Below are 13,526 nucleotides of genomic sequence, written 5' to 3' on the forward strand. Positions count from 1 at the left end.
ATATCGATGTTATCAATGATGGTGTGATCGAATCAAATCTTTCGCCAGACGACCGTTATAAAATTTTAACTCAACCTGAAGCACTGTTGCGAAAACTCTCAAAAGATGAAGTGAATGAGCTGACGATCACTATACAATTCACCCGGTGAATGTTCAGCCGTCAAAAGATTTGTTGGCTTCTTACCAAATGAAGCGTGTCGAAGCCGAGCCTATCAGTAATTGGGACAAAAATCTAGAATACATGTCATTCGTGCACTTGTTCCCAATGGCTCGCTATGGCAAGCACGACGAATATAATTAACGTGAATTTAAACATGAAATATACATATTTGGATGAGAGAACTCGAGTAACTTTGAAATAAAATACTTAATTAAGATTAAAACTGCACAAGCTGTTAGTATAGCCCCATGTTTTCTATCTCATACTTAGTTAATTTAAATTATCTTTAAAGTACATTAATAGGCGCGAAATTCGAAAGTTTAAGGTAAAATAAGAGTCAAAACCCACTGAAAGTTGCAATTAAGGTTAAGTATATATTGAAAGTCATTTATAACCTAAATGTACACTGCCGAAACACAATCCTACGTTAATTTTAAATCTATTAAATATAATTAACGTGAAATTAAACCAAAAATATTCATTTTTTGGATTAAAAGCTCAAATAACTTTTAAATAAACTGTTTAATTAAGATTAAAACTACCCAAGCCGTTGGTAAATCCCAATGTTTTCTATTTCACACTTCAGTTAATTTCAACTATGTTTAAAGTACATTAATTGGCGCGAAATTCAAAAGTTCAGAGTAATTGCAATTTAAAGTTAATATTTCATTGAAACTTGTATTATAAACTAAATCCACATTAGATAAACCGTTAAATTAAACTTAATCATGTATAATTAATGTGAAATTAACCCAAAACACGAATGTTTTTGGTAAAATCATGGATACCTTATAATTAATCTTCTTCCATATTTCAAATACAGCTTCTTTCATCAATAAAGTACAACATTATTTGCTTATCGAAATCAATGTTTTTGAATATAAGTTAAATGTAATTAACGATACTTAAGTACTTCTTTAAGCAATTAGAAATAGATCAACCCCAAATGTATGACGGTAAAGCAAACATAATTATTCAAAATTTAATTACATTAAGACTGAAGTACCAGATCTTATAAAAAAACGTCTTGGTTTGGACCAAGGCCGAAAAACAAACGATATGTGTGAGGTTTATCAATTGGCTGAAGTTGCAGATATTGCAATTTTTTAGTTATTTTTATCCATTTAATCCTTAATCAATATTAAATTCAATCAACTGATTTTACTGTTAATCGATCTATTCCCTCTAAATTAATTGAAAAAATTACATATCTACGCTTTTTCAAGAACAATTACATTTTCCGAAAACATTTTATCATGAAATTAATTATTTTCAAGGGATTTCGTGTAAGCACCTTGACGGACATAGTTTTAATTCTTGCTGGCTTGACAAATTTTCAAGTTTGCCTCAAAAAAAAAAACTTAAATCGGTAAGTTGCTAAAAAGACAGATGTTAAAAAAATATGATAATTTAAATTTATTTTGTTCAGACTAGTTAATAAACGAATGCCGTATACTTAAGACAAAGCAACATCGTTTATCCTGTGTGGTTTTTGTTAGAAGGTAGCTATCTGTAGCACTGGAAAAATATGATATCGGTATAAATATAACCAAAGATATATAGGTAATGATTACTTAAAAAGAAATACGTTTCAGTACCAATGGCTTGTTATATTCATTTCCATTCATTACCAGTTAAACGAAGAAGGTCACACTTAACTTAACCCCCACCCCACCCCCAAGAAAGTCTAAAGTACGAAGAGGGAAATTGCAGTGCAACCTTTCTTTCATAGAGGCGACAATAGAAATGTAGCATTTCGATATACGAAATTAAATGTATGAATTCGTGCAACATCCTGGTTTGGCATCCACTATTAAATATTTACATTTTCCTTTCGAATTATGTCAAAGTTCGCTTGGTCTTTTTAGACAGAGTGTTTCAAATATTCAATACTAAGTTCTCAACACGTACTCCCTTCAAAATAATTAATTTCATGATAAAATGTTTTCGGAAAATGTAATTGTTCTTGAAAAAGCGTAGATATGTAATTTTTTCAATTAATTTAGAGGGAATAGATCGATTAACAGTAAAATCAGTTGATTGAATTTAATATTGATTAAGGATTAAATGGATAAAAATAACTAAAAAAATTGCAATATCTGCAACTTCAGCCAATTGATAAACCTCACACATATCGTTTGTTTTTCGGCCTTGGTCCAAACCAAGACGTTTTTTTATAATATGTATTTAAGCTATTGTGTTTACGGTTTACCTTAACAGGAGAATATCATTGCGAGTACGGTGGAGAATTAATGGAGACCAGCTCAGTGGAGAAAAAAATATTTGGCCACAGAAGGGCATCGCTACTTTTTTCATGTCAAACACAATGGCAAAGATCTAACATTTGACGCTTCGGATGGAAATAAAATCGGAAGATATATTAATGACAGAAGGAAGGACTACACCACTGTAGCGAAAAAAAGAGTAGTTGACGACGTTCTGCGATTGATTTTCTTCGCGGACCGTGACATGTAAGAGAGAACCGAAATAACAATAGATAACAATGCCAGAAAAGGTTCTCCTGGAGAGGTGCCTTTCTGGATGTTCGTTGACGAGGTGATTTAAGATGAGTTCATCGACACTGATGATGAACAAACACCATCTTCCTCCAAATAAATATATTGTTTTATTTCTGTTTTCAATTTTCACCAAAAAAAGTTTTTTGTTTTCAAAAAGGAAACTAATGATAGAACTATGCTTTTTTATATTAAGTAACATACTAAACTATGGGGAACTAATTTCACAAGAGACAAGTTGGGAAACAATGATAAAATATACGAAATTAATACTCCCAAGACAAAAGAGCCCCGGTCATAATTCACCGACTTTTGAAAACGTACAAAATTTCCCCTCTAGCAATAGTAAATCCCCCGTTCATTTTCCCAACATCCTAGGAAAGAGTACAAAATCCTTCACTCTCTAGACGAACGCCCCTACGTTCTTTCATCTTTCTTATTGCATTTTGTAGAGCTGAGGTCACAATATTTACGAGATGGTCGCAAACTTCAAGCATAGGAACGTTGTAGAGGTATTTCACATGAGCAAAATATCTTGATCCCTTGAGGACCCTTCTCGAGTTACATTTTTTAAGGCGTAGCGGAAATACGATACTGGGATTTTTGAGTGGTTTCCAAACGTTCCACCAATGAGATAATAAAAAACCGTCCAACTTTATTTCAGTTTGAATACCATGTGCTGGCTGCGAATTCATGATGTTGAACAAACATTTAATTTCAATATAATACGTTTCTATCTATTTACCGAAAATAATAGGTAAGCCGTGATAGAACATTTAGGTTTTAATCCTAGATTTATACAGTGGTGTAGCGAACCTCTTTGCCATCGCTTAAATGTAGTAAACAAACACGACTGGTGACAAATATATCAAAGTATTTCAATAATGAGAACTCTACATAATGTAAAGGAGTGCGACGATTAGAACTGAATCTCGCTGGAGCAAACATCAATAATTATACTGCTACTAGAAGGGTGGTCATTGTATAGTAGGGTTTGTTCAGAGCTAACCGAAAGTAAAGGAACAAAACTGCTGCTTAACCAGTGGCTTAACTAAGCACTAACTTCATGTTTTGTTACGAATTAGGCCTACCGTTTCGGACGACAGTGTACGCTGTATAGTTTGATTTTTTCGATCCTTTCTTGATTCAGTGAGAATGGGAAAATATTATATTGTAAGGACACACACATTGCATTCACATTCAGTGAGAACTCAATGTTTTCAATGTGTGGGAAATTTCCCGTTTTGCAGGATTTTTCGGCGGCATTTTGGCTTTGGCGGAAAAAAAAGTAATTTTTGGATTAAACACCACTAAAATAACGCCTGCATTATTTTACTGGTTAATTGGGAGAGCTAGACGTTGTTCGTAATAAGACCAGTTTATTACGACATTTTAAACAAAACGAAAATTTAGAAACTTTATTTGCGGTTAGGAAGGTCCTTCTCGCTCCAAAACTTTTCTCGAACTGGTTATTTTTACAGAAACTTTTTGATCACAAAAGAAAAAGGGGTTGAACGGACCCCCACGACTCGAGCATTTAACCGCTCCTTCTGGGGGGTTTTCTCCGGGTTAACACAGAGCTCTTATCAATGGAAATGCTCGCGTCGAGAAGGGACTATTTTGGGTGGCCAAAAAAAGAAGTAAATTATCAAAGTAACAAAATAAAAGTGAATTAATTCTAAATTTAATATCAAGTGCCAACAACGGTAGACGTGATGCTTTTTCCTATACAAGTTGAAAGTTTCTTTAAACCTGAGATGAAATTTCGTATGACGAGCGTTTATGACTCAGTGCCGACCTTAATCATCTCTTCAGTCCCGAAAATGGAACGACAAATAACGAGAACTTTTCCCATAGGTTCCCAAGGAATCCAATAACAATTTCTTTCAACATTAACTGTAGTTCTTCATAACTGTAGAAAGTTTCGATCATCTTATCTATGGGCACGCCCAAAAATGGCCGACCGTTCGTCATGTCTTTTGTCGAAATGATCTGGAAGAATTTCTTATTTTTCTACGAACGTAAGCTGTTTCGAATTTAAATGGTGTAATATTTTTACCTCTCCGAGTGACGTATGTCACGGAGAGCTTCTGTAACGATCGTGTGTGTCTGTGTGTCTGTCTGTGTGTCTGTGTGTGTGTCTGTTGTTACACCCACGTGACCGCGTTCGCAGTTTCCAAATCGGAGCAAACGTGTTCGCCATTTCCGAACTGCTTTCACAGTCACGGAAATGGCTACTCTATTTGAGTTCTCACACCACTATCTTCTGGTCTTTGTCCATCCCACACGGACACTAGTCTGTACTTACTGGCTTCTAATCACCACCATCTTATGGCCTTCGTCCATCCCACATGGACACCAGTCTGTACACACTGGCTTCTAACACCACCATCTTCTGGTTATTGTCCATCCCACATGGACACCAGTCTGTACACACTGGCTTCTAACACCACCATCTTCTTGTCTTTGTTTTTGTCCATCCCTCATGGACATCAGTCTGTACATACTGGCTTCTAACACCACCATCTTCTGGTCATTGTCCATCCCACATGGACACCAGTCTGTACACACTGGCTTCTAACACCACCATCTTCTGGTCTTTGTTTTTGTCCATACCACATGGGCACCAGTCTGTACATCTGGCTTCTACACCACCATCTTCTGGTCTTTGTTTTTGTCCATCCCACATGGACACCAGTCTGTACACCTGGCTTCTACTCCATCGTCATCGTTTGGTTTAAGACATTCGCGGCGATCAGCTAGGGTTACGAGAAACGTCAAGCCTCCCTAGGGTGGGTTGTCCACGATAGGTTTTCGCAATTGCGGTTGTTCTTGCTTTTAACCGTAGTTCGACACCCTTATATACTACCTATTTGAATAAGGCGAAGCAACCGGCGTATGCTTCATTTCAAACGCCAATATTAGTCAAGTCTCTCAAGAATGTTTAATTGTTCTTTTTTAAAACGATGTAACGTTCAATAAGGCGAATAACTAACGAAGAAAACATTAAATATTAATTATATTCATTTTAATATTTAAGATAATCTTGTTTCTCAATTCAAAATTAATACAGAAAGAGTTAAAAAGCAGTTTATGTTATTGTCTGTGTGTGTCCGTCCGTTATTACACTAGTGCCGCAGTGCGCTGCGTTAGAAGTTCGTTTTGTGTAAAGAAATCCTACAGAAACATAATATTCCCTTTATCCTTAATATAAAGTGAATATGTGGAAATATTTTTCGTAATTATGATGCATTTAGTACTTTTGTAGCTTTAAAGCTCTATTTCATTTTGATAATCCAAAGATTTTTTTTAATATTATTATTTAAAATTAATGTTTATATATTACCTAAGCTATACTACATCTGTTTATAGCATAATCCTTTCTAAAGTGAATACAAGCACAACGCTACTATGTTGGTCAAATGAACTTTTATTTGTCAATAGGCCTAGTGAACCAAAAAGTAAACGCTTGGGTTTCGATTTCGTTTCTGTAATGCAGAGACATTAACGGTTCAGAGTGAGCCGAAAGTTAAGTACACTTTAGGCTTAGATATTATAATCATGGTGGAAATCTGCACCGCGTTCAGCAGAGCCCAGCGATGTTAGCAGTATCCTACATAACGGGTTTTTGAATTTTGACGTCACGGTGCTTAGCGCTTAGCTAGCGCGGTCTTCAAAGAAAATAGTCGGCTTTTGGATAACGTGGAGGAATTAATACAAATAGCTCTATGGGACTATAGCTAATTAATTGGCGTGAAACCAGTTAATCACGCGAGAATGTTAAGAGAAATGTTAGTTTCTAATTTTAATTATAAAAGTTGTTATCTATCTCTATAAATATGTTATCATACAATTTTTGTTAAGCCTTGGTACCTTGCACGCTTTATTGTGCTAGCGTCATTTATAAAACGCCGATGACCGGAGAAAAGCTATGACGACAGAGCTCACCGGTAAACATTTCCCTAATCCGCTGTCTTTTTTGGTGAGCTCTGCTGAACGCAGCCCAGACCAGTGAAAGGTCTGGTCGTAATCGGATAATAGCTTCGTGTTTTCATGCTTTTTATGGTACGCATTTACTTTCAGTGTGTGTAGCCACAAACAAGATACACGTACACATTTCATAGTTAATATAGAGGACACATTTCATAGTTAATATAGAGCGAGTATTTAAGAATCTAGCCCACTGTATTAGTGATCATGGAAACCCTGGAAAGTTAAAATAGGTCGAGTATTAATGTTAATAGAGACGGAGTGGAGGAGTTGAATTAGGATAAATAACAAATGCAGTTTGTTGTGTCACTGTCTCAGTTAGAGAGGTAACGGTTGGTAAGTGTGAAACTATCGTAAGTGTGGTAGGTTGTGTTTCCCTGTTTTGGGCTCATTCGCGTTGTTGGTACACAATTAGAAAGATATTTTCAATTCGCGGCCATCTTTGAAGCTTCCACACCTCTGTTCATACTCCTTGGGTGTTTTCAATTTCTTTTCTTAAAGAATTGAGAAGTTGAAACTATATATTTTATTAGTGGCGTATTTAAATATTTTTTACCGTCGCGAAACACCACAATGATAAGGAAAAAATTTTTTAAACCATAAGCAGACGAATTTGAGTTATAAAGGACTAAAATCCTGTGCATACCTAGGAGTAATGGAGTGAATTTTTACCAATGTCCAGAGATGATAAACATAAGCGGGATTGTTTCATATTTCAATAAAAATATTGTTTCCACTAATGGGTTTATACTCCTTGTTTGTGTAAGAGTAGTGTAGCTGTAGAGTGTAATCAGGATCAAAGCTTAAATTAAACTGACATTTTTTAATCCTCTTGATTTATTATTAATAAGAATATTAAAGATTTATTCTTTGTTAAAAAATATTTTATGAGCTATGATTCTAAGATTGCTTTAGAAAAATCCGAACTTGTTGGGCAGGGTTAAAAAAGATATTTTTAAGCAAATTGTAGAGATTGAAATTGATATTTATGTTTTAAATAAGACTAAAGCTTCTACTATTGTGTTTACACTCCTTGTTTGTTTGACCTAAAACCATCTAGCTTTAGATAACAGTTCGAAAAAAAATCACTAAAATTATATTTTTAAATCTAATGAGATAACGCCCACCTAGTTGAAAATTGACCTTTTTAGTCCGCGGGAGCCATTCTTAATGAGAATTTCTATGCTTGTAGGTTGTCAATTAAACTACCGGTATATTATTGTTGTTGGAAGTTGGAGAGTAAGTGAAATTAAGTGGTTGTAAAGAGCCAGCAGGTTTTTGCCGCTTCTTTTTGTGAGTATTTGACTTTTTGTATGTAAAATGGAGGAAGATAATGTTGAGAGTAAAGAGGAAATGCGAAAGCGTAAAGCTAGGGAAAGGATGAGGGCAAAAAGGTCGGATCCAGAGTTTAAAAAGAGAGAAAATGAAAGGAGACGAAATTTAGCAGCTCAGAAAAAAGCTAAGGGTGAAGGTAGCGGTGCTAGAACGTCCAGTCCTAATATGTTTGATAGATCTATGGCGTCGCCAGTCGGCCACGGTAGTTCTGGTTCAGATCGCTCTTTTGTAAACCCAGAGCTGGTTACTGACGATGAACCTATGAATTTAGTTAGTAATAATGCTAATAGTTCGACAATGGTAGCGAACGATGAACAATTACCTTGTACGTCTCATGGTAATGTTTATCCGTTAGAGAGAATGAGAATTTTGAGACAGAATGAAGAGTATAGAATGAAAGAGGCGCGATCAATGGCCAAAAAGCGGGAGAATGAGTCATATCGTGAAAGGGAACACCAAGTTGGTATACTAACCAAGAGAGTTAAAAGGGTGGATGAATGTTATAGAGCAAGCGAAAGAGTTAAGAACCAGTTAAGTATGGCTAATAAACGGCAAGATTTAGAGTACGTTGAAACTGAACGTGTTAGAAATCAGTTGGCTATGGCTAGTAAACGCCAAGATTTAGAGTGCGTTGAAACTGAACGTGTTAGAAATCAGTTGAGTAAGGCTAGTAAACGCCAAGATTTAGAGTACGTTGAAACTGAACGTGTTAGAAATCAGTTGGCTATGGCTAGTAAACGCCAAGATTTAGAGTACATTGAAACTGAACGTGTTAGAAATCAGTTGAGTAAGGCTAGTAAACGCCAAGATTTAGAGTACGTTGAAACTGAACGTGTTAAAAATCAGTTGAGTAAGGCTAGTAAACGCCAAGATTTAGAGTACGTTGAAACTGAACGTGTTAAAAATCAGTTGGCTATGGCTAATAAACGTCAAGATTTAGAGTACGTTGAAACTGAACGTGTTAAAAATCAGTTGAGTAAGGCTAGTAAACGCCAAGATTTAGAGTACGTTGAAACTGAACGTGTTAGAAATCAGTTGGCTATGGCTAGTAAACGCCAAGATTTAGAGTACATTGAAACTGAACGTGTTAGAAATCAGTTGAGTAAGGCTAGTAAACGCCAAGATTTAGAGTACGTTGAAACTGAACGTGTTAAAAATCAGTTGAGTAAGGCTGCCAGGCGTGAAACCCAGAGCGTTCTAGAAATAGATTGTCTATGGCTGAAAGGAGGACAAATCCTTTGTTTATAGAGCAGACTTATTTTGAAAGTATTAAAGAAGGTCCAACGTGGCCATGTGAAGGGTGCTCTGGCCTTTTTTTTAAAGCATCGGGTAGCTTTGTTAAGTCTACAGTGCTTTTGGCTGTTCCTGGGATTCACGGTCGTGAATTAGGTGACAAAGTATTTTTATGTAGTACTTGTAATAAAGCTGTGAAAATGAACGAAATTCCCAAGTTTTCCAGAGAAAATGGATTTGAATTCCCTGAAATTCCGGCAGAACTAGTTAATTTGTCCAATTTGGAGGAAAGAATGATTTCACCAAGAATACCTTTTATGCAAATAAGATCAACAAAGGGGGATTAAGGGAAACGTGGTCAACGTTCCAATAAATGTAGAGTCTACAGTGTCAGTGTTACCACGGTTACCTCGTGAAACAGATACTATTCAAATTGAGTTTATGAGGAGAATGCAATATAATACACCCTATTTGTATGAAACTGTTAGGCCGAAAAAATGCACGAAGCTCTTAAGGTTTTGGTGAAAACACCGTTGTATATTAAGCATGGGATAACCGTTAGGAGCGATATATTAGATCCAATTCCAGAAGAACTTGAATTTATTGTTGACGAAAATGACCGTCAGTTAAACCATGGTGATACATTAAGTGAAAACCCACAAGGGTCAATGAATGTAGAGAATGAGAATGATAGCGATGAAATTTGGAATGAATCTAACCAAGTTAATTCATTCCCAGTTGGGAATCAAGACACGTTGTTAGTGTCATTGTCTGATTTCCTACCCACTAATATCATGCATGTTAAGCTTGCTCCTGGTGAACGTCAAACGCCAATGTCTTTACTCTATGACGAGGACGCGGAGGAATTGTCATTCCCCTGTATTTATGTGGGTCAGAAGAGAGACCTTAAGGTTAAAGGTAGTTTTGGGGACATTGCTAAGTGGGAGCTTCGTAATGTTGATAGGCGTTGTGCTAAAAATCCGTCTAAATTGTTTTACACTTTTGTTAAGTTGGAAACTATGAAAGTTAGAGATTCCATACAAGTTTGTATGAGAAAAACCAAGAGAAAAGATGGCTCAAACTACACTGCTGGGTTTTTATCGTCTGCTGGTGCACTCGATTCAATTGTTAAGCAGGATGATGGTTTTAGAGTATTAGAAAATTTGCAGTCCTCGTTTTCATATTGGCAGCATAGGCAGAAAGAGTTGATGGCTATGATTAGGCAGCTTGGTACGGCTACCTTTTTTATAACGTTTTCAGCTGCGGAAGGCAAATGGCCTGAGCTTTTGAACATACTAAGGGTGATTTCGGGTCAAGATCGCTTAGCGAATGATGATATTGGCAATTTAAGTTTTTCGGAAAAGGCAAAGTTGATTCAGGATGAATCTGTTACTTGTGCTAGATATTTTGACCACCGTTTTCGGGCTCTTCTTAAAGCTCTGCAAAAGCTAGGCCCTCTTGGTGTTATTGAAGATTATTACTTCAGGGTTGAAATACAGCAAAGAGGCTCTCTTCATCAACATGGGTTGATTTGGATTAAAGATGCGCCGAAGCTTAAAGGTGACTTGTCAAATGTTAAAGAGGTAGAGGAATATATTGATAAAGTTATTTCTTGCGCTGGTAAATTGAACGATGATAATGGGGATTTGTTAACGTCATTGCAAATTCATAAACACACGACAACGTGTAGGAAGAAGGTTAATGATAGTTCAGTTTGTCGTTTTGGAATTCCATTTCCTCCCATGCCTAGAACTATTATTTATGACCCGAGTTTAAGAGAACCCGGTACTCTTGACGAAGAACGTAAGTGTAAGAACAATTCAAAGAAATTGCGTGAGCTTTTGCAATCGAAAGAAAAAGAATTGTGGGTAGATAGTTTTGAGGAGTTGTTGGAAAAGTTGCGTATAACTGAAGATGATTATATTAAAGCCATTACGTATGACCTCAAAAGGAAAGTGGTTTTATTGAAAAGACACCCTAAAGATACTAGAGTTAATCCGTACAACCCGTGTACTTTGCGCCTCTGGCAAGCGAATATGGACATTCAGTTTGTTCTTGATCCTTACGCTCTGGTTATGTATATCGTGTCTTATATAGGGAAATCTCAGCGTGGTATGTCAATGCTTCTGCGTGAAGCTGCTAAACGAGCGCAGTCAGATAAATGCACGGTGAAGCAAAAGTTGAAGGTGATTGCTAATCAGTTTTTGAACGCGCACGAGGTAAGCGCGCAGGAAGCGGCTTATAGTGCTTTACAAATTCCAGTCTCCAGGTGTAGTCGGGCTTGCATTTATGTTAATACAAATGTGCCCGAAAATCGTGTTCATATTCTCAAAAGCAAAGTTGAGCTTGAACAATTGTCCAAAGATAGTTTGGATGTTTTCGCTTCTGGAATGTTAGACCATTATGTTCAAAGGCCAGATGATTTAGAGGCAGTAACGTTAGCTCAATTTGCGGCTTGGTATGAATTTTCCAGAAGTCGTAGAGTTTCGAAAACTCAAAGTCATATTGATGACGGTGAGAGCGATGAAGTTCAATGTGGTAAATGGTTAAAACTGAAAAATGATTCAGGGTTCATTAGAAAACGTGGTCATTCTAAAATTATACGGTATCGTAGATTCAATTTAATGAAAGATCCCGAGCAGTTTTATCGTGAACAAATCATGTTATTCTCGCCTTGGCGTGATGAGAGTAGAGATATTTTGACAAAGGACGTAAAATCTGAGTATGAGCTTAGACTTGAGATTATAACGGAATCCAGAAAAGAATTTCATAATGAAATTGACGAAGTAGCTATTGAACAGGCTGTGAGAGATTTCGAAAGTGAAATTATTGAAGCTGATCTGACTAATATCCAACCTGAATTGGAACATCAAAATGAAATAGATAGGTCTTTAATTGTTGAAGATTCTGAATTTTTAATTAATACAGTGGAAGAGGCAATAGGAAATATTAACAGAGATATTCTTGATGGTAATGTGGAAAAAACTGTAGCTCCATCAGTCACGTTAGTTAATGATTCAGAATACAATGCCCTTGTTAGAAAGCTGAATTTGAAACAGAAAGAAATATTTTATGAAGTTCTGCACCATTTAAAGTGCAAAGAAACGCCTTTACGGCTATTTGTTACAGGAGGCGCTGGTGTTGGAAAAAGCGTTTTGATAAGTGCCATATTTGAATCTGTTACTAGATTTTACAATAAGCAACCAGGGTCTAATCCCTCGGAGGTTAAAGTTCTGCGATGCGCACCTACGGGCAAGGCTGCCTTTAATATAGGTGGGGCGACTTTGCATAGTACCTTTTGTCTACCCGTTAGTCAATTTGCCGGAAACATTTCCTGGTTAGAAAGTGAAACTCTTCACAATTGTAGATTGATGTATGGTCAAGTGAAGTTGTTAATTATTGACGAAATATCAATTGTTGGTGCGAAGGTTTTTAACCGAGTTAACTCGAGAGTGCAAGAGATAATGGGTTGCCCAGATTATTTTGGTGGTGTCTCTGTACTTTTAGTTGGAGATTTTAACCAACTTAGACCCGTCCGGGATCATTTCGCTTTTCAAAATCAAAGTGATAATGACAATCCATATGCGTCTTTAATTGGTAACCCAATATGGGAGGAATTCCAATTTAGTGAGCTTGAAGAAATTATGAGGCAAAAAGATGATAAGAGGTTTGCGGAAGGTTTGAATAGAATGGCTGTGGGAACTATGAATCAGGATGATATTGACTTATTCGTAAGTTTGGAAGTAAACAGAGAGCGTGTACCGCCAAAAGAAGCGATACATCTTTTCCCTACTAACGTTGAAGTCAACCAATTTAACCAAGAGACTCTATTAAAAATGAGTACGGAAAAGTGTATTTCATTTTCAGTAGATGTTGTAAATGGTGATCTTAGTAGCTAAGTTAAAAGTAACATTCTTTCCCAAATTCAAACGTTAGCAACGTCTGATACGTATGGTCTCCCTAAAGAACAAACACTCGCTTGTGGTGCGAGATATATGATGACTAACAATGTCGATACGTCTGATGGACTTACGAATAGTGCGACAGGTTGGTTAAAAAAGATAGAGTACGGTAAAAATAAACTCGGGGAACAAATTCCGTTCAGGGTTTGGATTGAGTTTGCTGATGCTAATGTTGGGAAGTGTTTGAGACAAAAGTGTCTTGGATTGTACGAGCAGAATAACTATAACAGGACTTGGACTCCTGTCGAGAAGGTTATTAAGGCATTTAGTAGAAAATGGAGGCAAAATAATGTTTCAGTCTCTAGGAGACAGTTTCGTTTGGTAATTTCT

Source organism: Phalangium opilio, unplaced genomic scaffold (genome assembly GCF_054372755.1).
Source record: "Phalangium opilio isolate 3A_F unplaced genomic scaffold, DU_Popi_V2 ptg000022l_1, whole genome shotgun sequence".
Taxonomy (NCBI): Eukaryota; Metazoa; Arthropoda; class Arachnida; order Opiliones; family Phalangiidae; genus Phalangium; species Phalangium opilio.